At 45.9% G+C, this 24,157-nt stretch overlaps 2 protein-coding genes across 2 annotated transcripts in view; both read left to right on the top strand.

The window, feature by feature from the left end:
* The window catches only part of SPSB1 (splA/ryanodine receptor domain and SOCS box containing 1), a 301,792-nt gene that overhangs the window by 97,623 nt on the left and 180,012 nt on the right, over positions 1-24,157 (top strand). The window lies entirely within an intron of this gene.
* The window catches only part of H6PD (hexose-6-phosphate dehydrogenase/glucose 1-dehydrogenase), a 44,322-nt gene continuing 29,974 nt past the window's right edge, over positions 9,810-24,157 (top strand). The window contains exon 1 of the mRNA XM_077458047.1: positions 9,810-9,952. The gene's annotated coding sequence lies outside the window, so the exon portion shown is untranslated. The remainder of the gene's footprint in view (positions 9,953-24,157) is intronic.

The raw sequence follows: 24,157 nt of genomic DNA, 5'->3' as shown, positions 1-24,157 counted from the left end.
CAAACAACAAAATAGGTAATTCATAAAAACACAGCCGAGCGTTCCGTTCGTGTCTCGGACGTCACTTCCGGTGTCCTGATTCCTCCTATTCCTAAAATACCACTTTTCTGGTTTTATTAATAAAAAGTATATATGTACTTCACCATTGGAGCCTTCCCTTTCCTTCTCTTTACGAGACCCTGTTATTCCAACAATTGATGTGGGGATAAGATCCATAACCCGGGAGTAGGGACACACCGCCTGGATTGTTTGAGATTTTGTTCCTCTGCTGTTTAGGTAAGGGGCCACTTCACTTGATGTGTGTGGAACACTGAAGAGGCACAAGAGTGTGTACACACTGGTTTTCTTGGCACCCTGTACCCGGAGAAGCACTTTACGAATCACGCGGCACTTTATATATGTTTTTAAAAAAAATTTAAGAGACTTTGCGATTCTAATTTATTTATGTGTTTCAATTGCACTGTGTGATTCACGTGTGTGTCATTATTGATACAGTTTATAATTTGTTGTGTCAACCTGTTTTTGAGGAAAGAGTTTGCTTACATTATATATTCTCACTGGTTTATGTGATTGTGAACTCATGAAGCACTGTACACTTTAATATTGTGCAGATATTGTATGTTTTATTTTTGCCCTTGACACTTTATTCACTGATTACGTTTGGTCACGATAGTTGGGTTACACTATTGTTTAGTTATATGTAATTTGGTATGCAATTAATAGTAAGCACCAGGCACTTTAGATTAATTTATTAATTTACTTACTTTAAGGGAGCGCAGCACCACTTATTTGATTTTGATACTCTGCCCTCTTAGCCCTTGTACACACGGTCGGAGATTCCGACAACCAAATCCGTCGGAGTAATTCAGACGGATTAATTCCGGAAGAGGTCTGGAAGTGATGTTGCATACACACGGTCGGACAAAGTTGTTGGAAAATCCGATTGTACATAACGTGATGACTAGGGATGAGCTGAACACCCCCCCGGTTCGGTTCGCACCAGAACTTTCGAACGGACCCCAAATTCGTACGAACTTTAGAACCCCATTGAAGTCTATGGGACGCGAACATTCGAAATTAAAAGTGCTAATTTTAATGGCTAATATGCAAGATACTGTCCTAAAAAGGGTTTGGGGACCTGGCTCCTGCCCCAGGGGACATGGGTCAATGCCTAAAATGTTTTTAAAAATGGCCGTTTTGGCGGGAACACTGATTTTAATGACGATTAAAGTGAAAAAAAAGTGAAATATTCCTTTAAATATGGTGCCTTGGGGGTGTCTGTAGTATGCCTGTGAAGTGCCACGTGTTTCCCGTGTTTAGAACAGTCCCTGCACAAAATGACATTAAACGTAAATAACATCATTTAAAACTGCTTGCGGTTTTAATGTTATATCTGGTTCCTGCAATATGGTTGAAAATCATTGAGAAAAATGGCATGGGTAGCCCTCCCTGCCCATTACCAGCCCCTTTGGGTCTTGTACGCATATTAAGGGGAACCCAGTACCCATATTAAAAAAAGGAAATGCGTGTGGCCCCCAGGCCCTATATACTCAGAACAGCAGTATACAGGCGGTGAAAACAAGACAGGGACTGTGTAGGTTTGTTGTGTTAAGTTGAATCTGTTTGTAATTTTCAACTGGTACATTCTTAAAGTGTAGCTCCAGTCAAAAAAAATATTTTTAAGCTTTTTGGAAAACATAGGGAAGGGTTATCACCCCTGTATAATTTGTTTTGTCGTACATCTTTTTTTATCTCACTTGCTGCTGTCTCCTTCCGTTTGCAAGTAGGAGATGTTTGTAAGTTGGATGTTTGAAAGTAGGGGCCTGCCCTATATGCTCTGCAGAAATGGCAGAACAAGGTGTTGGTTTTGCCACAACATTGTAAGCCCTCAAAGTGACTCTTGGTGGGCGCTGGAGCACCCTGCTGTGAACGATTATATCAAGAATTGTAATTACATGCCATTGTTGAACAGTGGTAGAAAAATTGACCTTTGGTGGTTGTGGTGCTGGTGCCACAACACTATAAGTCCTCACAGTTACTCTGGGTGGGCACAGGAAGGGGCCCTCCTGTGAAATATTATATCAAGAATTGTAATTACATGTCCCTGTTAAACAGGGGCAGAAAAATTGGGCCTTAGGCACTGGTGCTGGTGCCACGACACTGCAACCTCTCCCATATACTCTTGTTTTATTGCAGGAATTAGCCCTGCTGCAAAGCATTGCTTTAAAAAATTGTAATTAAACGCCCCTGTTGAACAGGGGCAGAAAAATTGGGCCTTAGGCACTGGTGCTGGTGCCACGACACTGCAACCTCTCCCATATACTCTAGTTTTATTGCAGGAATTAGCCCTGCTGCAAAGCATTGCATCAAAAATTGTAATTAAACGCCCCTGTTAAACAGGGGCAGTAAAATTGGGCCTTAGGCACTGGTGCTGGTGCCACCACACTGCAACCTCTCCCATATACTCTAGTTTTATTGCAGGAATTAGCCCTGCTGCAGAGCATTGCATCAAAAATTTTAATTAAATGCCCCTGTTAAACAGGGGCAGAAAAATTGGGCCTTAGGCACTGGTGCTGGTGCCACCACACTGCAACCTCTCCCATATACTCTAGTTTTATTGCAGGAATTAGCCCTGCTGCAAAGTATTGCATCAAAAATTGTAATTAAATGCCCCTGTTAAACAGGGGCAGAAAAATTGGGCCTTAGGCACTGGTGCTGGTGCCACCACACTGCAACCTCTCCCATATACTCTAGTTTTATTGCAGGAATTAGCCCTGCTGCAAAGCATTGCATCAAAAATTGTAATTAAACGCCCCTGTTAAACAGGGGCAGAAAAATTGGGCTGATGGCATCACCCAGAGCCAGAAATGTTCTTCCAACATATCAGCGAAGGAGGAAGAGGATAGACAATCAACATAACAGGACAGTCACTCAGCATCAGCATAGGCAGTCTTGAAGGGATGTGATATTTAAAAAAAAATGATTCGGTTACATCAGCTTCAGGTGCTTGGTAGCTGTGGGTGATCCAAGACTGATTCATCTTGATGAAGGTCAGTCGATCAACTGATTCGGTGGACAGGCGCACCCTGTGATCGGTAACAAAGCCACCAGCAGCACTGAAGGTGCGTTCCGAAAGAACGCTGGATGCAGGACAGGCCAGTAGCTCAATTGCATACTGTGCAAGCTCTGGCCAGTGATCCATTCTCAAGACCCAGTAAGCCAGAGGATTTTCGGTGGGAAAGGTGTCCAAGTCTGACCTTGCCCCTAGGTATTCCTGCACCATGTAAATCAGACACTGGCGATGGTTGCTGGAACCGATCATACCTTGGGGCTGCGGACTAAAAAATTGTCTGAAAGCATCAGTCAGACGGCCACCTTCTCCACCGCTCCTTTTGACCGATGCCTCAGCAACACGTTGTCCAGGACCAGGAGTTTGTAACCTCCCAGTCTCTGGGAACGCGTTGCACAGACCTTTCTGCAAGGCCTCCTGGAGATGTCTCATCCTCTGCGATGGCAAGATAAGGTCGGCAACCTTACCCTTGTACCGTGGATCAAGGAGAGTGGCCAGCCAGTAATGGTCCCTCTCCTTGATCCGAAGAATACGAGGATCCTTCCGCAGGCTTTGCAGGATCAGGGAGGCCATGCAGCGTAGGTTAGCTGAGGCATTCGGTCCGGAGTCCTTTGGGTCACTAAAGACAACATGATCCGCAGCTACCTCCTCCCAGCCACGTACAAGTCCACGTGTTTCTTGGGACTGTAAATCATCCCTACAAGACTGCTGCTGCTGCTGCTGATGCTGAGTGCCAGCCTCCACCTCCATGCTGACACAATCATCCTCCTCCTCTTCCTCCTCCTCATCCTCTTCCTGTGTGATGGGTGGCACAGCAGGAACACTGTCTGGATAAAGGGGGCCTTGAGAGGCAAGGAAGTCCTCCTCTTCCTGCCTCTGTTCTGCCTCAAGTGCCCTGTCCATTATTCCACGCAGCGTATGCTCCAAGAGGTGGACAAGAGGTACAGTGTCACTGATGCATGCACTGTCACTGCTCACCATCCTTGTGGCCTTCTCAAACGGTGACAGGACAGTGCATGCATCCCTGATCATGCCCCACTGGCGTGGTGAGAAAAAACCGAGCTCCCCTGACCCTGTCCTGGTGCCGTAGTCGCACAGGTACTCATTGATGGCCCTCTGCTGCATGTGCAGCTGCTGCAGCATGGCCAACGTTGAGTTCCACCTGGTGGGCATGTCACATATAAGGCGGTTCTTGGGCAGGTTCAACTCCTTTTGGAGCTCAGCCAGCCGAGCACAGGCATTAAATGATCGGCGGAAATGCACACAGACTTTCCTGGCCTGCTTCAGGACATCCTGTAAGCCGGGGTACCTGCCCAAGAACCGCTGCACCACCACACAGGGCACATGGGTCAGTTGTCCCTGTCGGAGGGCGGAGAGGAGGTTGGTGCCATTGTCGCAAACCACCATTCCTGGCTTAAGCTGGCGTGGCGTCAACCACCTCTCGGCCTGCCCCTGCAGAGCTGACAAAACATCCGCCCCAGTGTGGCTCCTGTCCCCCAAACAAACCAGCGCAAGCATGGCATGGCATCGTTTTGCCTGCGTACTTGCATAGCCCCTGGAACGCCTACGGAGCACTGAGGACAGAGCACTGGAAGAGGCCATGGAGGAAGAAGAAGAGGAGGGGGTGGAGGAGAGAGGTGTGTCACAACCAATAGTAGCATTTTGGAGGCGTGGTGGCGGAACAACCTCCAACACTACTGCACCTTGTCCTGCATCCTTCCCAGGTGCCAGAAGAGTGACCCAATGGGCCGTGAAAGACAGGTAACGTCCCTGTCCATGCCTGCTGGACCATGAGTCAGCGGTAATATGCACCTTACCGCTGACCGCCCTGTCCAGCGAGGCAAGGACATTGCCTTCCACATGCTGGTAGAGAGCTAGAATCGCCTTCCGTGAGAAAAAGTGGCATTTGGGGACCTGCCACTGAGGAACTGCACATTGTACAAACTCACGGAAGGGGGCCGAGTCTACCAACTGAAAAGGCAGCAGTTGAAGTGCTAGCAATTTAGCCAAGCTAGCATTCAACCGCTGGGCATGTGGATGGCTGGGAGTGAACTTCTTTCGCCGGTCCAGCAGCTGGGGCAGGGACATTTGCCTGCTATAATCGGACGTGGGTGTACTGCTAGCAGAGTGCCCGGAAGCACTTGGCTGTGACACACCTAATTCTACACCTTCATTCCTCTCAGAGCAGGTTTCAGAGAGGACTGAAGGTCTAGTGGGGTTGGAGATGCCAGCTGATGAGGAGCAAGGAGAGGTCCGCTTTGTTCTTTGGTGTGGGTCTTTGAGGTACGCTTGCCAACGAGCTGCATGGCAGATCAACATATATCTGGTCAAGCATGTGGTGCCCAAGCGGCTGATGTTTTGGCCACGCGAGATACGCTTGAGACATATGTTGCAAATAGCAGCGGTGCGATCTGATGCACTCGTCTCAAAAAAGGCCCACACCAAAGAACTTTTAGAATAACGCGCAGAAGCAGCGCCCTGCACAGGCGGAGCTCTGCGGTGTGATTCAGTCGGTGTGCTGCCCCTAAGCTGGCCCCCGGAGGGCATCCTGCCTCGTTGGACATGTGCCTCCTCCTCCCTCCTTCCAGGCACCCACGTGGAGTCAGTGCCCTCATCATCCCCTCCCTCTTCATCGCTGTAGCAAACCTGGCAATATGCTGCAGCTTGTGGAACATGACTGCCAGATTGCTGTCCTTCTTGAACATCCCCTCTCTCTGCATTCACGCTACTGCCTTCCTCTAGCTGAGTGTCATTATCAGAGGCTACAAAACACTGGGCATCCTCCTGGAGCATGTACCCAACACTGTGCTCAAAAAGTTCAGGAGACTCCTCAGGAGGACGTGGTGGGTCTAGGGAAGGAGTCACTGATGATGACATTGAGAGGAGGGAAGACGATGCGTTGGCAGCTGCTTTGCTAGTACCCTGAGACTGGGTGAGAGAGGATGAGGAGGATGAAGAGGGCTTGGTCATCCACTCTACCAAGTCATTGGCATGTTGCGGTTCAACATGTCCAGCTGCCGAAAAGAAGGACAAGCGTGTCCCATGGCCACGTGCTGATGACAATGCACCGCGTCCACGACCAGCACTGTTGTCTCTAGACACAGAGCCTGCTTGCCCTCTTTTATCGGCTCGCACCTGTCTGCCTCTCCTTGCTGGCCTTCCAGACATGGTAATGGCCTGAAGGGAGTTGGGTAAAACAGCAGTTGGGTAGTGTATATTGTGCTGGAGGCACACAACACCCACTAACTCCTGCAGATGCCTTTATTATAGAACACCAGAGATAAAGGGGTATACTGTAATGGAGTCACACAACACCCACTAAGCCCTGCAGATGCCTTTATTATAGAACACCAGAGATAAAGGGGTATACTGTAATGGAGTCACACAACACCCACTAAGCCCTGCAGATGGCTCTATTAGAGAACAGCAATAAAGGGTAGATACAGGTGTATAGCTGGAGGCACAAAACACCCACTAACTCCTGCAGATGCCTTTTTTTATAGAACACCAGAGATAAAGGGGTATATACAGATGTATACTGTGCTGTGCTGGAGGCACACACAACTTCCAATAACTCCTGCAGATGGCAAGTGGGCTCAAATAGAGAAGAGCTATGTAGGTGGATATAGCGGTGTGTACAGGGTACAGAGCACGCAGACAGCACGCACTATCTCCTAACACTACTGACTGCAAGCTCTATTATAAAAGATAGATCACTAGCTATATAGGTGAGGTGAATATAGCGGTGTATACTGCGGTCAGAGCACACAGACAACAACCACTACACAACAGCAAGATCGAAAATCGGCCGATAACGATCGGTGTATACTGTGTTGAAGGTACACAGAACACCCACTAACTGCTTCAGACGCCAACACACTACACAAGGCCGCCGCGCTGGTGGCCTTATATAGTGTGGGGCGTGTACTACACAGCCTGAGCTATGATTGGTCACAGGCATCCTGCCTGTGGCCAATCATGGCTCTCCTCGCTGCTGGCGCTGTGATTGGCCAAGCATGCGGGGTCACAGTGCATGCTTGGCCAATCATGAGCCAGCAATGCACTGCGATGACGCAGTGCATTGTGGGCCGTGAGCGCCACACGAATTTGGCGCGAACGGCCCATAATGTTCGGAATTCGCCGAACGGGCGAACAGCCGATGTTCGAGTCGAACGTATGTTCAACTCGAACACGAAGCTCATCCCTAGTGATGACGTTATTTCGTCACTACGGTTGCGATTTTGTCAGCCATACAGATAGTATGGCTGATATCACACCGCATCCTGCCTGTGGCCAATCATGGCTCTCCTCGCTGCTGGCGCTGTGATTGGCCAAGCATGCGGGGTCACAGTGCATGCTTGGCCAATCATGAGCCAGCAATGCACTGCGATGACGTAGTGCATTGTGGGCCGTGAGCGCCACACGAATTTGGCGCGAACGGCCCATAATGTTCGGAATTCGCCGAACGGGCGAACAGCCGATGTTCGAGTCGAACGTATGTTCAACTCGAACACGAAGCTCATCCCTAGTGATGACGTTATTTCGTCACTACGGGACTACGTTCAGGCTAGTAGCCAATAGCTTTGGTCTAGGAATTTGATCTGAGCATGCGTGGCACAATGTCCGTCGGAGTAGGCTGCACATGATCGGAGTATGTCCGATCGGAGCATTTTGTCGGAAAATTTTACCGGCAAGTTGGAAAAGTTGGTCCTTTGGAATATCCGACAAAACGGTCCGATAGGACACATTCCGTTGGAATCTCCGACCGTGTGTACAAGGGCTTAGACCCCTTTCACCATGGAGGCATTTTTTCAGGCACTTTAGCGCTAAAAATGGTGCCTGAAAAATGCCTCATTTGCAATCCCAGCATGCTTTCACACTGGGGCGCTGCGCTGGCAGGACATCAAAAAATGTCATGCAAGCAGCATCTTTGAGGTGCTATAGGAGCGGTGTATACAAATGAATGCAAGTATATACATATGAAATCAATGGGCACCGCTGCCGAAGTGCCTCGGCAGCGGTGCTTTGTGGGTTATTTTAACCCTTTATTCGGATTGCTAGTGGGGGTTAAAAGCACCTCGCTAGCAGCCGAAAAGTGCCTCTAAAGCCCCATACACACTATCAGATTGTCTGCTGATTTTTTCCATCAGATTTACCAAAACCATATAATATGAGGTCAAACCTTAGGGGTTTCAATGTGTATGCAATCAGGCAGGCCCTTCTACTACATGGTTTTGGTAAATCTGAAGGAAAAAAATCAGCAGACAATCTGATAGTGTGTATGGGGCTTTAAACGTTGATAAAGTGACGCTAAAACTAGTGGCGCTTTACCACCGACACGCACTGTCAGTGTGAAGGGGCTATTAAGGTCCATTAATATCTCTGTACAGACCTGGTGCTGGGATGTATACAATGCAGGAGCCAGAGAATTGCACCCACGATGCACTGACTGCTGCTGCAGCTTGATACTAGCTTTAAGCCCCAGTTCACACTTTTGCGATTCCAGACATCGCATGTAATACGCAGCGCACCGCTGTTCACATTACATGCGATATCTGTGCAGTTGCGATTGTCAGCCATACAGATAGTATGGCTGATATCACACCGCATTCGGTGCAAACACACACAGGACAGTTTTTTCAGGTCAGACCAGAATCAGATCGCATTTGTGTTCACACATATGTGATCTGATTCATGTCCGATCTGTCAGTTCGCAGTGCGATATGCGAGCTGAAATGTGGGTGTCGTTAACATATAATGACACCCCCCAGCAGTTTGCATATGGCAGTGCGATGCGGGAACCCGCAGTTGATTCGCAGGGTTCTCGCATCGCAATAGTGTGAACTCGGCCCTAAGAGCCAGCCAAGGGCTTTCTGGAAAAAGTGATCAGGCAGCTCTAGAGCCACCTGGTCCCTTTGCCTTGCATTTGAACAGCCACTTCCTGATCTCTCCTGCAACTACTGACCCTAGAAGTGTTGTGTATTATGTCACTTCCGAGGTCACAGCTGTCATTCCTCGACTACTGTAGCCAAACACACAATCTGGATTTCAATAGCTACATTGAAGGACAAGGGAGTCATTGGGGGTCCAATAGACCTCCAATGTCTCCATAAAGAGGACCTGTCACATGCCTATGCTTTCATACAGGGGACTTGGTAGCCCCCTTGTGACGACATTAAGGTAAAAAAAAAAAAATGATAATTCAATAGTGTAAAAAAATTATATAAAAAAAAAAGTTTTAACGCACCCCACATAACATGTGAAGCGTAGGGTGGGCATGTGAACATAACTCTAAACTGAAAACCTCTAAAGACTTTAAAAGTGTTTCCTATGAAGAATATTTGGGTATCGTAGTTTTTTTCCATGTGTGGTCACAATTTTAAGACTTCACATTTTTGGTATCTTTTTACTCCACATAAAACCTACTTTTATATTTTACCACAAAATAGGGTGTAATATTGTGTTTGCACTAAAATTCATTTTTAGTGCAACTATTGCAACCACTGCTATTTTATTCTCTAAGTTCTCTGCTATAAACTTCTGGGATGTTTAGAATACAGTTAACAAAAAAAAAAAAAAAAAATAGCCTTGGCAGACAAGGGGTTACAGTAGGGGAAATGGATTAGAAGATTTTAGGAAAAAGTGTGAAGTGTTCTTTCTATTTCCGTGTTCCTGTATATGTTGTCACTACTACAGAACACCCGTGACTTCTAACACACATCCTCCTTCATGGAGGAGCCCTGCAATAAACAGGAAACGTGACCCTTCTTTACTTCCGGCCTCTCCCGGAAGAAAACATCCGTTATATTACATGGGGAGGAGGAGGACACAGACCTGCCGTGTATGAAGCGATTGTGTCTGCAGGGGGCGCTGTTCCGCCAGGTCTGTATGACCCCTCGTGTCCTTTCACCGGGCTGGCTTCGGAGAACGCTCCGTGTACGATGTGGGGGAGGGGTGGATGGGGGTGAGGTAGAAGGAGGTCATTTCTGTGTCATGTAGAGGAGAGGGAGCTTAGTACATACGGCTTAGTACATACGGCTAGTCTTTGTTCACACTGGGGGGAGGGGGGCAGAGCGCTCCTGTGTTGGTTCAGCTTTGCTGCAATTGTCCTATCAGAAGTCATTGAATGAACAGCTTAGCGCCCCTGAGTGGTGTGGGGGGTCTCTGCAGTTCTCTCCTAGGCTGGGGTGACACTTTAATGCAGCGAGAATGTGTGTTTGGCCTCATGGAGGGATTAGCTAATGTTATGTCCATTAAGGAGTTTTTGTGTGCAAAGGAGACACCGCAGCAGCGTCCAACCTGAAACACACGAGTACCTCCCCGCGCAGCATCCAATCCTAGACGCAAGTACCGCCGCGTCCAATCCTAGACGCAAGTACCGTCGCAGTGCGCTGCGTCCAATCGTAGACGTGAGTACCGATGCGCCCAATCGTAGACGTGAGGAACCGCTGCGCCCAATCGTAGACGCGAGTACCGCCGCACGCCACGTCTAATCCTAGACGCGAGTACCACCGCACGCCGCGTCCAATCGTAGACACAAGGAACAACCGCGTCCAATCGTAGATGCGAGGAACCGCCGCGTCCAATCCTAGACGCGAGTACCGCTGTGTGCCACGCCCAATCGTAGACGCGAGGAACCGCTGCGCCCAATCCTAGACGCGAGTACCGCCGCACGCCACGTCTAATCCTAGACGCGAGTACCACCGCACGCCGCGCCCAATCGTAGACACAAGGAACAACCGCGTCCAATCGTAGATGCGAGGAACCGCCGCGTCCAATCCTAGACGCGAGTACCGCTGTGTGCCACGCCCAATCGTAGACACGAGTACCGCCACGCGCCCAATCGTAGGCGTGAGGAACCACCGCGCCCAATCGTAGACGCAAGTACCGGTGTGTCCAATGGTAGACGCGAGTACCGCCACGTGCTGTGTCCAATCGTAGACACGGGTAACCACAGCGCCCAATTGTAGACGCGAGAAACCGCCGTGCCTAATCATAGACGCAAGGACCGCCGTGTCCAATCCTAGATGTGAGTAGCGCCGAATGGCAGACGCGTGGAACCGCCGCGTCCAGTGGCAGACACGCGGAACCGCCGCGTCCAGTGGCAGACGCGCGGAACCACCGCGTCCAATCTTAGACGCGAGTACCGCCGCATCTAATCGTAGACGCGAGTACCGCCGCATCCAATCGTAGGCGCTAGTACCGCCGCATCCAATCGTAGACGCGAGTACCGCCGCATCCAATCGTAGACGCGAGTACCGCCACATCCAATCGTAGACGCGAGTACCGCCGCATCCAATCGTAGACGCGAGTACCGCCGCATCCAATCGTCGACGCGAGTACCGCCGCATCCAATCGTAGACGCGAGTCCTGCCGCATCCAATCCTTGACACGAGTACCGCCGCTTGCCGCGTCCAATCCTAGACGTGAGTACCGCCCCGCTCTGCACCAAGGGGTACTTGTGATTAGGATTGGATGCTGCACTTATGGGTACTGAGTGTAGATTAATGAGAAAAAATGAATTTGAAGAACTGTAGTATCAGGCTGCAACATAACAAATGTGTAGGAGGTCTGAATACTTTATGAATGCTCTGTACATATAAGGGAGCTGCTTTGAAAAGCCATTTGTATGTAAAATGTCAGCAAGCCTTCCATTTATAGTGCAATAATACAATTATCAGTACTGGATCACTAATGTCCTTGTCCCAAATATTACTGATTTGGGAAGTCACTGTAGCACCTATGTAACAAAACTCGGCTAATAGAAAATGGTAGAATCTACGCATTTATTAGGTATAGGATTATAAATGTTTACACTGACAGGGGTTACAGGTACAGTGAACCTGTCATTACATCCGCGGTTGTCAAATTACAAAGTATAAGGAGGACCCTGATGTCACCAAGTGGCTGTAATGCTGCAGAAGACTGTAAAGGCTCGTTTATACTTGCAATTTGTGGAGGGGGGCGGTAAAACCACAAATAAGCCACATTTTTGCTGCATTGTGTAGGGGTGTACACGGCCATGGCCGCAATGCTTTGTTTCACAGAAGGGCAGAATTGCATCCCCTGTTGCACTCGACAGGTGATAGCATCTGTCAAGTGCGACTCATTTAAGTCATTAACCACTTGCTTACTGGGCACTTAAACCCCCCTCAGTCCCAGACCAATTTTCAGCTTTCAGCGCTGATGCACTTTGAGTGACAATTACGCGGTCATACAACACTGTACCCAAATGAAATTTTTATCATTTTTTTCCCACAAATAGAGCTTTCTTTTGGTGGTATTTAGTTACAGCTCGGAGTTTTATTTTTTGCTAAACAAACAAAAAAAGATGCAAAATAAATAAATAAATCATGTTTTAATAGTTTGTTATAAAATTTTGCATTGAAGTGCGCTGATTAGGCGGCACTGATAGGCTGCATTGGTGGGCACTGATGGGCTGCATTGGTGGGCACTGATGGGCTGCATTGGTGGGCACTGATGGGCTGCATTGGTGGGCACTGATGGGCTGCATTGGTGGGCACTGATGGGCTGCATTGGTGGGCACTGATGGGCTGCATTGGTGGGCACTGATGGGCTGCATTGGTGGGCACTGATAGGCTGCATTGGTGGGCACTGATAGGCTGCACTGGTGGGCACTGATAGGCACAGATAAGGCGGCACCGATGGGCACAGATAAGGCGGCACCGATGGGCACAGATAAGGCAGCACTGATGGGCAAAGATGGGCACAGATAAGATGGCACGAATGGGTGGCACGGATGGGCACTGATAGGTGGCACTGATAGGTGGCACTGCTGGGCACTGATGGGCGGCACTGCTGGGCACTGATGGGCGGCACTGGGGTGCAGCACCTTTGAGGCAGATTGTGGGCACTGTGGGTGGCACTGCTGGGTGGCACTGTGGGCACTGCTGGGTGGCACTGTGGGCACTGCTGGGTGGCACTGACGGGGGGCACTTACTTTTTATTAGGGTGGCACTGCAGGGGGCAGGTGGGCACTGGCAGGGGGCAGGTGGGCGCTTGCATTGCTGGCCGTGATCGGGACTGATGTCCCGATCACGGCCACCAGTGATCAGCTTTTTTTTTTCTCCTCACGCTGTCAGCGCGAGGAGGAATACTAGCCGATTACCGGCTCCGTTATATCACCTGATCAGCTGTCATTGGCTGACAGCTGATCACGTGATAAGGGGTCGATCCCGACCCCTTGCACGGATCGGTGATCAGGCGAGTCTCATGGACTCGCCGATCACAGAGCGCGCCGCGCGCGCCCCTCAGGGGGCGCGCAGGCCGCTCGTACACGGGACTACGTCAATAGACGTAGTCCCGGAAAAGGAGATCCGCGCTGTAGCCGTCATTTGGCTATAGCGCGGATCTCAAGTGGTTAAGGCTGTGCTGTAACCCGCAACTGCTCGCGGTCTGTTGTCTGGTTTTTAGTTGGTTAAAACGTGTAGAGGAGGTGATACAATGCCTCTTCACTGCCAGTAAAATGCCCTGTAAAGAGCGACCCAAACGAAAGTCAAGCTTCAGAAAGCAATGTACAGTGCCTTGCTAAAGTATTCGGCCCCCTTGAACTTTTCAACCTTTTGCCACATTTCAGGCTTCAAACATAAAGATATAAAATGTTTATTTTTTGTGAAGAATCACCAACAAGTGGGACACAATTGTGAAGTGGAACGAAATCTATTGGATTTTTGAAACTTTTTTAACTAATAAAAAAATGAAAAGTGGGGCGTGCAAAATTATTCGGCCCCCTTGCGTTAATACTTTGTAGAGCCACCTTTTGCTGCGATTACAGCTGCAAGTCGCTTGGGGTATGTCTCTATCAGTTTTGCACATCGAGAGACTGAAATTCTTGCCCATTCTTCCTTGCAAAACAGCTCGAGCTCAGTGAGGTTGGATGGAGAGCGTTTGTGAACAGCAGTTTTCAGCTCTTTCCACAGATTCTCGATTGGATTCAGGTCTGGACTTTGACTTGGCCAGTCTAACACCTGGATACGTTTATTTGTGAACCATTCCTTTGTAGATTTTGCTGTATGTTTGGGATCATTGTCTTGTTGGAAGATAAATCTCCGTCCCAGTTTCAGGTCTTTTGCAGACTCCAACAGGTTTTCATCCAGAATGGTCCTGTATTTGGCTGCATCCATATTCCCCTCAATTTTAACCATCTTCCCTGTCCCTGCTGAAGAAAAGCAGGCCCAAACCATGATGCTGCCACCACCATGTTTGACAGTGGGGATGGTGTGTTGAGGGTGATGAGCTGTGTTGCTTTTATGCCAAACATATCGTTTTGCATTGTGGGCAAAAAGTTGGATTTTGGTTTCATCTGACCAGAGCACCTTCTTCCACATGTTTGGTGTGTCTCCCAGGTGGCTTGTGGCAAACTTTAGACAAGACTTTTTATGGATATCTTTGAGAAATGGCTTTCTTCTTGCCACTCTTCCATAAAGGCCAGATTTGTGCAGTGTACGACTGATTGTTGTCCTATGGACAGACTCTGCCACCTCAGCTGTAGTTCTCTGCAGTTCATCCAGAGTGATCATGGGCCTCTTGGCTGCATCTCTGATCAGTCTTCTCTTTGTCTGAGCTGAAAGTTTAGAGGGACGGCCAGGTCTTGGTAGATTTGCAGTGGTCTGATACTCCTTCCGTTTCAAAATGATTGCTTGCACAGTGCTCCTTGGGATGTTTAAAGCTTGGGAAATCTTTTTGTATCCAAATCCGGCTTTAAACTTCTCCACAACTGTATTACGGACCTGCCTGGTGTGTTCCTTGGTCTTCATGATGCTCTCTGCGCTTTCAACAGAACCCCGAGACTATCACAGAGCAGGTGCATTTATACAGAGACTTGATTACACACAGGTGGATTCTATTTATCACCATCAGTCATTTAGGACAACATTGGATCATTCAGAGATCCTCGCTGAACTTCTGGAGTGAGTTTGCTGCACTGAAAGTAAAGGGGCCGAATAATTTTGCACGCACCACTTTTCAGTTTTTCATTTGCCAAAAAGTTTAAATTATCCGATAGATTTCGTTCCACTTCACAATTGTGTCCCACTTGTTGGCGATTCTTCAAAAAAAATTAAAATTTTATATCTTTATGTTTGAAGCCTGAAATGTGGCAAAAGGTTTAAAAGTTCAAGGGGGCCGAATACTTTTGCAAGGCACTGTAAGTGCAAACGAGCCCTAGTAGACTTACCAGAGCAGGGGTCTCAGATTGGCGCCCTCCAGCTGTTGCAAAACTACAAGTCCCACGAGGCACTGCAAGGCTGACCGTTACAAGCATGACTTTCACAGGCAGAGGCATGATGGGACTTTCGCAACAGCTGGATGTCCGCCAGTTTGAGAGCCCTGCACTAGAGGAAATGATTGGAGATTCTGGACCTGCTACAGGTGTGTTTGGAAACAGACATCATGTTGTAGGACACAGTCAGAGACTGGGGACATGTTATATGAGACTGCAAAAGATCACTGCAGATAATGCACCAAGACATTAGAGAAATACCAGGTCTGTCATTGCTGACCTCATGCTGGAAATACTGTTTTATGTTGTCCCTCTTCTGGCTCTGATACTTTGAGTCACTGAGCAAGGCTCAAGAACCGCGCACAGGCACCATTAAATAACCAAATTAATATTATATAAAAATAAATCGCACAAAAATTAATTTGAATAATGTGATAAACGACTCTAAATCCTCAAAATATTCACATCGATCGAAACTAGATTTGCTTAAAAGTGACTTTAAAGCAACAGTCCATCAAAAGTTTGCAGAAATAAGTCCTTTTGTATAAGTTCTTATTAGGACACCACGGTGATTCCACACAAAAAACAGCAAGCAAGTGCCCGTCGCCGAGAAGTGAATGCGCTTACCAGACACTAAAACAAATGAGGCTTTAATTGTGAACCATCCGTGTCATTACTCGTGCACCAAAACTTATGGATCGACCTTCCACCGGTATCTACGGCGTCACTTAAATCTCACAGGATCCGCAATCCCAAATGGATATTGCACTATTAATAACTCAAAGAGAGGAGGAGGCCCTCATAGTGTAAAACCGATTTGGACATTTTATTAAAACAAATAAATAATTGCACTTACAAAACTTGCATCAGATATCACATATAAAGAACAGTCAAAAAAGCCAGCCGGCATTCTTTCGAGAGCCCGTCCTCCCCTTGTACGGCATGGTGGTGTCGCTGCGTGCCTTGCCAGATGCGTTTCATCATAGATGATGTTTTCAACGGGGAACGGGCAGTGCAGCGACGCACCACCATTTATAAGCCAAACCTCGTTCTGAGATGCTAAGATCCGGCTAACGGCGCCATTTTAGTTAATGGCAAAACTACTATACTAGCCCATATAGATGGTAAGAGCACATAAAAGATCACTTTACAGCTGTTTATTATCCCCCCCCCAATTTGTCCCAATACCAAACAGAACCAGAGCAGCAATATACACTCCTAAAGCGAATAAAAATTACTAATAGATAATCAAAATATTGCAATAATTATGGGAATCTTGAATATTTTATAGATCTCCCCACCTAGGTAAAAACCTAAGAAGGTATTATTCAGCATAAATAGAAAATAGTAAAAAATAATTAACTATCCTAAAAAATTAAATAAAAATAGTGAAATAGCTAATCATCTATTTTTCAAAAAGTGCCAAAACATTATATGAAGAAAAGTATCTAATGTTGGATTAACACAACAATTAGCAAATTATATGCAATACTAAATAAAGCAAAAAAGATTATATTAATTGTGCTCATAATGTAGAATGAATTAATAATTATCAATTCATAATTAACCACCTAAATGGATATGCACCACAAAGTATTTGACACGGAATTAAAAAAATATATATATATCCAGCGAATATGAAAATAAAAAATAAAATATAACGAATGTGATTATATACAAAAATAAATATTTGTGAAGATAGTAATGAAATAGAAAAAAGGGGACCTACATATGTTCATAATAATATGGTCACCATAAATAAGCCTTTCATGCATCTCAGATCGAGATTACATAAATACAACAATATGAAACAAAAAATGACAGTAAAAAAATTACAATAAAAAAATGTATAATAAAATCAAGAATTGTCTATGAAAGCGTTAACATCAGTATCAATATTTAATCCGTACGGGGCATACAATTTCAAACAGTAAATCCGAGCCATTTCCAGCTTTTGAGATTTCCCTCACTAGGGAACTTCCCCACCAGTGTGGTTTGAACTTATCTATTCCCAGAAACAAGTTTTTTTTTTTAGGGATTCCTATTATGTACTAACAAGTAATGTTTGGATAAGGAATGTTTCGGGAATCCTATCAGTATATTGGTAATAGGCTCATTAAGCCATACCTGCAATGGGCGTTTGGTCCGCCCCACATATTGCAGCCCACACGGGCACTGCAACATGTAGACTACCCTGGTTGTGGAACACATGACACATGGTTTAATAACATGATTTACCCCTTTGGCTGTACAGTTAAACGTGGTGGTACGTTTACAAGAACATGAATTGAGGGAACATACCCTACACCTCCCACACTTATAAAATCTTGATAACTGATCAAAAAAAAACACTAGTCCTTAGAGGTGGATCAATGACATTGGGTGCCAATCGGTTTCTTAAAAAAGGGACACCCCTAAACACTACTCTTGGTCTTTCAGACACCACATTTTTTAGTACAGCATCACTGCTGACTATATGCCAATGTTTGTTCATTAACTTTTTTATACTCTTATGTTGGAGTGAGTAAGTAGCTACAAAGGGGACACTTCCCTGAATAGCATTTTCCCGTGGGCCTCTCTCAACAAGCATCTCATCCCTATTCATATTGGTCACAATGTCTAAAGTATCAGACAGAAAATCTTGTTGGTATCCTTTCTTGAGGAGCCTTGAGGTAAGAACCTCTGCCTGTATGAGGAACTCCCCTATATCTGAACAATTACGTCTTAATCTGATATATTTGCTTTTAGGGATTGACCTGAGCCAAGGAGTATGGTGAGAACTTTTAGTGGGGATGAAGGAGTTCCTATCCGTCTCCTTAAAAAATGTAGAAGTAACGAACCGATAATCCCTCACTGAGAAATTAATTCTCATTTGGCTCATCTCATAGTTGAGTTTTATACCCTTTTGGTTGTTATTAAGGGACTCCAAAAAGTTTTTCAAATCCTGGCCTTGACCATCCCATAGGAGGAGGACATCATCTATATACCTAGCCCATAGGGCTAGTTGTGGTATATCTTGAGCATAGATGACGTCCTCCTCCCACCTGGCCATAAATAAATTGGCCAGACTGGGGGCATACTTAGCCCCCATAGCAACTCCCATGATCTGCCTATAAAATTGGTTACTAAACCAAAAATAATTATGGGAGGCCGCAAACTTATGTAAGGTCATAAGAAAGGTCACCTGTTCACTAGAAAGGCTAGAATCCCTTCAAACCTCAAATTGTGCGGAATGATCTTGTATAAGGCGGTAACGTCAGCCTTGCCATCCAAATACCAGGCTTAGCAGAAATATTGACCAGCAAGTTAATAATATGCCTTGAATCTTTGATGTAGGAGGGCATTCTGCGAACCAGAGGTTGTAGATAAGAGTCTATATATCTGACCACCTGGGACTTGATGGAATCAATCCCACTCACAATGGGTCGTCCCGGGGGGCAGATTGGACTCTTATGTAATTTAGGTAAATAGTTTAGAACCGGAGTGCATGGGGCCTTCGGAATTAGAAATGGACTTTCTTTAATGCTAAGAAAACCAATACGAAAAGTTTGAGTCACTGGCCTGGAACAAATATATGGTATATTCTGCTATACAAGCTGAAAAGTACAAACGCCAATCAAGCCCTGGGCTGTAAAAATTGTGGGAATTTGGTTTTCTATTAACCTTTTTTATATTTTTAGAATTTCAGCTGTCTGGCAGCCCATGTATGATCAGTCGCATCTCCACTCCCCAAGCCGCTGCAAATATTCGACTATTGGATGAGTTAAATACTTGACCCCCACCCCCCTCCTGTGGCTCCCATGGTTCTTCCTGCTGGCTTGGACCTTCTTTTTTCATTTCCATCTATTAAATCTTCTGCTCTTGTTGTTTTAACTTTGGATAGTAAAACATTTTTTTTTTCTGTCAGTAAATACCTTATACAGACCACTTCCTGTCTCTTGTCTGGAAAAAAAAGCCTAGGTTTATGACATCATGCACACCTCTCTCTCTTGAGAGTTTGCCAGGGAGGGGGGGTTAGTCATAAGAGGGCCAATGAGCACTGCAGAGCTGGAGGTGTGCCTCTGTGTAAATCGTGGAAGTTAACAGGCAGCATCTTCAGCTGCCCACAGTAAAAATGATTGCAGCCAGACTTAGTGGAGGGAGATTTCGGCAGCATATTTGGCAAGTACAGAATCACAGTAGGTATAAAATATTATGCAAAGCGGTTGGAGGGAAGCTTCATAATGGCATAGATGTTTTTATTACAAATTGGTTTGTGTGAACATTATTGCGACTACAAACTATGAGATGTATATGGAATTTTTATATATACTAATAATGGCAGTGATCAGTTACTTAGGCTATGTTTCCACTAGTGCGATATTACACTTTCTGGATCAAAGTCGCATCAAAGTATTGGAGGAACCTTTTCAAAGTCGCTGCATATTTAAAGTGGATGTAAACCCTCACATATACCCAGTGAAGTGAACAGCCTCAGATGATACACAGAGATGAAACAAATCTCCCTACATACATTTTAAATCTATATCTCCTGTCTTCAGCTTTATATACTGATTATAAAGATCAGATGTGTTAGGGGATATTCTCTTCCTGTTCAACACTGAAGTGAAGTCTGGGCATACAGCCAAGACAGCTGATTGGAGGAAACTCTCATGGTATGTAGAGACTTTCAGAGCTGATCATTGAATAGATCAGAGCTCTGCTAATCTAGATGGCACTGATACGTGGCACTGACATCTGCCACATCAGTGTCACATATCAATGCCATTTGTGATCACTAAGAATGTCACAAAGATTATTTTCAGCCAAGGAGGCATACGATATTCTTGCGGCCGATGAGAGCAACGGGGAGCTCTCCGCTTCGGATTCCTCCTCATATTCAGATTGTGACGCGGACTACGAGCCTGTCCTAAGTAGTGGTGCAATGATGGCCTCAGAGGAGGAAGATGAGAGTCTGCCTGTCAGATGAAGGCGTACTGGTGAGGAGGCAGTGCCATCCACCAGCACTGCAGTACCTCGGCAAAGGCCAAGTACCAGTGGGGTGTCACCTCAGCCCCAAAGGGTTAGGTCCCATGCCAGTCTTCCCTATTCCCTTCAGATCCCTTGTGGCTTCCTCCTAATTCAGGAGAAGCTAACATTCCCCCTTTCACTGCCCACCCAGGAGTCCAGGTGGACACAGAAATTTTTTCCATTTAATTTTTACTGAGGACATGCTTGCATCGATTGTGGCCCAGTGCAACCTGTATGCACAACAATTTATAGCAAGTAACCCAACGACCTCTTATGGAGAAGTTTAAACGTTTTTTGGGCCTCAGTTTCTGTATGGAACTAAACAGAAAAAATGAATTACGTGCATATTGGTCATCCCGCCCTATCTACCACATGCCCATCTTTTCCTCAATAATGCCCAGGACCAGATATCTCATGATTATGAGATTCCTACACTATAATGACAATACAAAGTGCCCTCCCCGAAATGACCCAAATTTTGATAAGCTTTATAAAATCCGGCCGCTAATAAATTATTTTTCTGAGATCTTCCCCCAGTTGTTTACCCCAGACCAACACATATGTGTGGATGAGTCCCTTATCAAATTTTCTGGCAGGCTGGGCTTAAAACCATTTATTCCCACTAAAAGGGCCCGCTATGGGTTGAAGATGTATAAATTGTGCGACTGAGCCACAGGGTATACATATTCCTTCATGGTGTAGTAAGGGAAGGACACCTAGCTACATCCCCCTAATTGCCCGCAATACATTGGATTGAGTGGGAAAGTCGTTTGGGAACTCCTAAACCCACTCCTGGAGAAAGGCTACCATCTGTCTGTGGACAACTTTTATACAAGTTTGCCCCTGTTCCGCAACCTTCACAGAACACTCCAGCATGCGGCACCGTAAGGATGAACCGGAAGGGCTTTCCTCAAAGCCTCATCAACAAGAAGTTAAGAAGAGGGGAAGCGGCAAGTTTACAGAATGAGGAAATTCTGGCTGTGAAGCGGAGGGACAGAAGGGATGTATACATGCTTTCTTCGATCCACAACAATACATTTGTTGAGATCACCAGGAGGAATGGTCCAATCCAAAAGCCAATATGTATCCATGAATACAACATGTTCATGGTGGGTGTCGACTTCAACGACCAGATGCTCGGACCCTACCTTTCCACAAGAGGAACATACCAGTGGTATAAAAAAGTTTCAATTTATTTATTTAATTTGGCCATATACAACGCCTATGTAATCTATCGCAACTCCACTGAAAGACCCAAACCCTTCCTTGGCTACGAGGGGGAAATCACCACTGCTCTTATATACCCGAATGGCCCACCAGAAAACATTCAATCCGATGTGATTAGCAGACTCTCTGAATGCCACTTTCCCGATAAAATCCCTCCCAGACCAACAGGCCAAAAATGTCAGAAAAAATGCCGGGTGTGCACCAAACAAGGATTGAGAAGAGACACCACTTATCATTGTGCCCAATGTCCTTCCCAACCAGGCCTCTGCATAGGTGACTGTTTCTGCCGTTACCATACTTCAGTGAATATGGTAAACGTAACCCTCACTTCCTGCCGTTTCCCTTCACACCCCTTATGCCTCTGCTTGCTCTGTAACTGACCCTGGTTTGTTATCCGACCCATGCTTCTGCCTACTGGTTCTGTTTATACCTCTGCCTGATCTGGAACTGACCCTGGACTGTTTGACTATGTCTCTTGCCTGCCTCTTGGACTGATCTTGTACCCTGCCAGTGGACTAGTGGGATTCATAATACAGGGGTCTCACATATGTGAAGGGCTCCAGAATTGTTTTTCTGGATGAAGAAAACAATTTCATTTGTTTTCTCATTCCTAGATTAGGGTCTGGAGACTTGGAGGCTTCAAAGAGATTTGGGTGGGAGAAGCCTCTACCCCTGTCCCCATTCTGTCCTGAACGAGGCTCTACGTCTGCCTGCTGCCTGTAGGACCTATGCTATCATGCCTCTGCCTGTCGCATGAACTGGCCACACCACATGGATGGACCATGTTCCTGCATACTACCAGGACCAATATTTTGGCATTGCTGACAATCTCTGCCTGCACTGACCCTGGACTGTATATGGACAGTATCCCTGCCTGTATTGACTATGGACAGTATACCTGCCCGTTGCCTGGAAAATTGTGTTCGCTTTTCCTGACCAAGTCCCTGTCTGCTGCCTGGACCAGTGCTATCATCCTGTGGACAACTGCGCTTCTAAAACCACAGGTAATCTTTTGTTTACTCTTTGCTCAGCAGAATGTATTTTGGGGTGTAATTCTTGGTATGTGCATGCTATGTGTCCCTGGAACACCTGATGGTGTTCCTTGCATGTTGGGCCTCTGTATGTGGCCAGGCTGTGTAAATGTCTCACATATTTGGTATCGCCATACTCCGGAGGAGTAGCAGAATGTATTTTGGAGTGTAATTTTTGCTATGTACATGCTATGTGTTGGAAATTATCTTATAAATGGACAACTTTGTTTAAAAAAAAAATAATGCGTTTTCATTTTTTTTCCACATTTTCCCAAAACTGGAAAAAAATGAACTGTTCAAAAGACTCATTATGCCTCATAGATTAAACGTTGGGGTGTTAGCTTTCCAAAATGAGGTCACTTTGTGGACGTTTCCATCGTCCTGGTGCTCCAGGGCCTTCAAAAGTGTAATAGGTGGTTGAGAAATGAGATATGTAATATTTATGCTCCTAGAACGCCTGATGGTGCTATTTCAATATTGGGCCTCTGTATGTGACCAGGCTGTGTAAAAGTCTCACACATTTGGTATTGCCATACTCAGGAGTAGCAGTATTTTGGGGCATCATTTGTGGTATACACATGCCATGTGAGGAAAAATAACCTATTACAATGAAAATTTTGTGGGGGAAAAAAAAAAATTATTTTGCAAAGAATTGTGGGAAAAAAATGACAACATCAAAAACCTCACCATGCATCTTAATAAATACCTTGGAATGTCTACTTTTTAAAAAGGGGTAATTTGGGGGGTATTTGTACTTTCCTGTCTTGTTCGGGTCGCAAGAAATGAGATAGGCCACCAGTATATCAGGTGTGCTAAAAAAATTTATGATTCGCACCACAGCTTGTAGACTCAATAACTTTCACAAAGACCAAATAATATCCACTAATTTGGGTTATTTTTACCAAAGATATGTAGCAGTATAAATGGTTTCCAAAATTTATGAAGAAAAATTTATAATTTAAAAATTTCTATCAAGTTTTTCCGTCTTTTTTTTTTCATTTATAGCGTAAAAAATAAACTCAGAGGTGATCAAATACCACCAAAAGACAGCTCTATTTGTAAGGAAAAAAAGGACAAAAAACTCATTTGGGTACAGTATTACATAACTGAGTAATTGTCATTCAAAGTGTGAGAGCACCGAAATCTGAAAATTGGTCTGGGCAGGAGGGGGGTTTAAGTGCCCAGTAGGCAAGTGGTTAAGGGGGGTAGAGGGCCCAGTCGCACTGCATTCCTCAAGCTTTACGTCAGTAAGGTAATACATATGACATTTTATGGCTCCTTGACCAAGATTAGGAGACTTAAAATGCATTAGTGAGCCACATTATTAATAAGGAAATATGTAATATGTGATTTCCCCATCACTATGTGTAAATTGTTTACTGTGTGGTGCTTTTATAAAGGGAAACAAAAACCGGCATATCGCTGCTGTTTACATACACAAAGCTCTCTCCTGTCACTTGCTCTGACAATTGGCGGGCCCTGGCCATAAATCATTGGCCAGGAACCAGTGATCAGCATGTGCTGGAACCAGTGACCGCACAGCTGGGCAGGCGCGTGCGCCCCCTTCCCGGAAAGGCA

Source organism: Lithobates pipiens, unplaced genomic scaffold (assembly GCF_037356315.1).
Source record: "Lithobates pipiens isolate NorthernLeopardFrog02 unplaced genomic scaffold, aLitPip1_a1.2 Scaffold_27, whole genome shotgun sequence".
Lineage (NCBI taxonomy): Eukaryota > Metazoa > Chordata > Amphibia > Anura > Ranidae > Lithobates > Lithobates pipiens.
The sequence above is the reverse complement of the archived record's forward strand: the minus strand, read 5'-3'. Positions and strand labels throughout refer to the sequence as shown.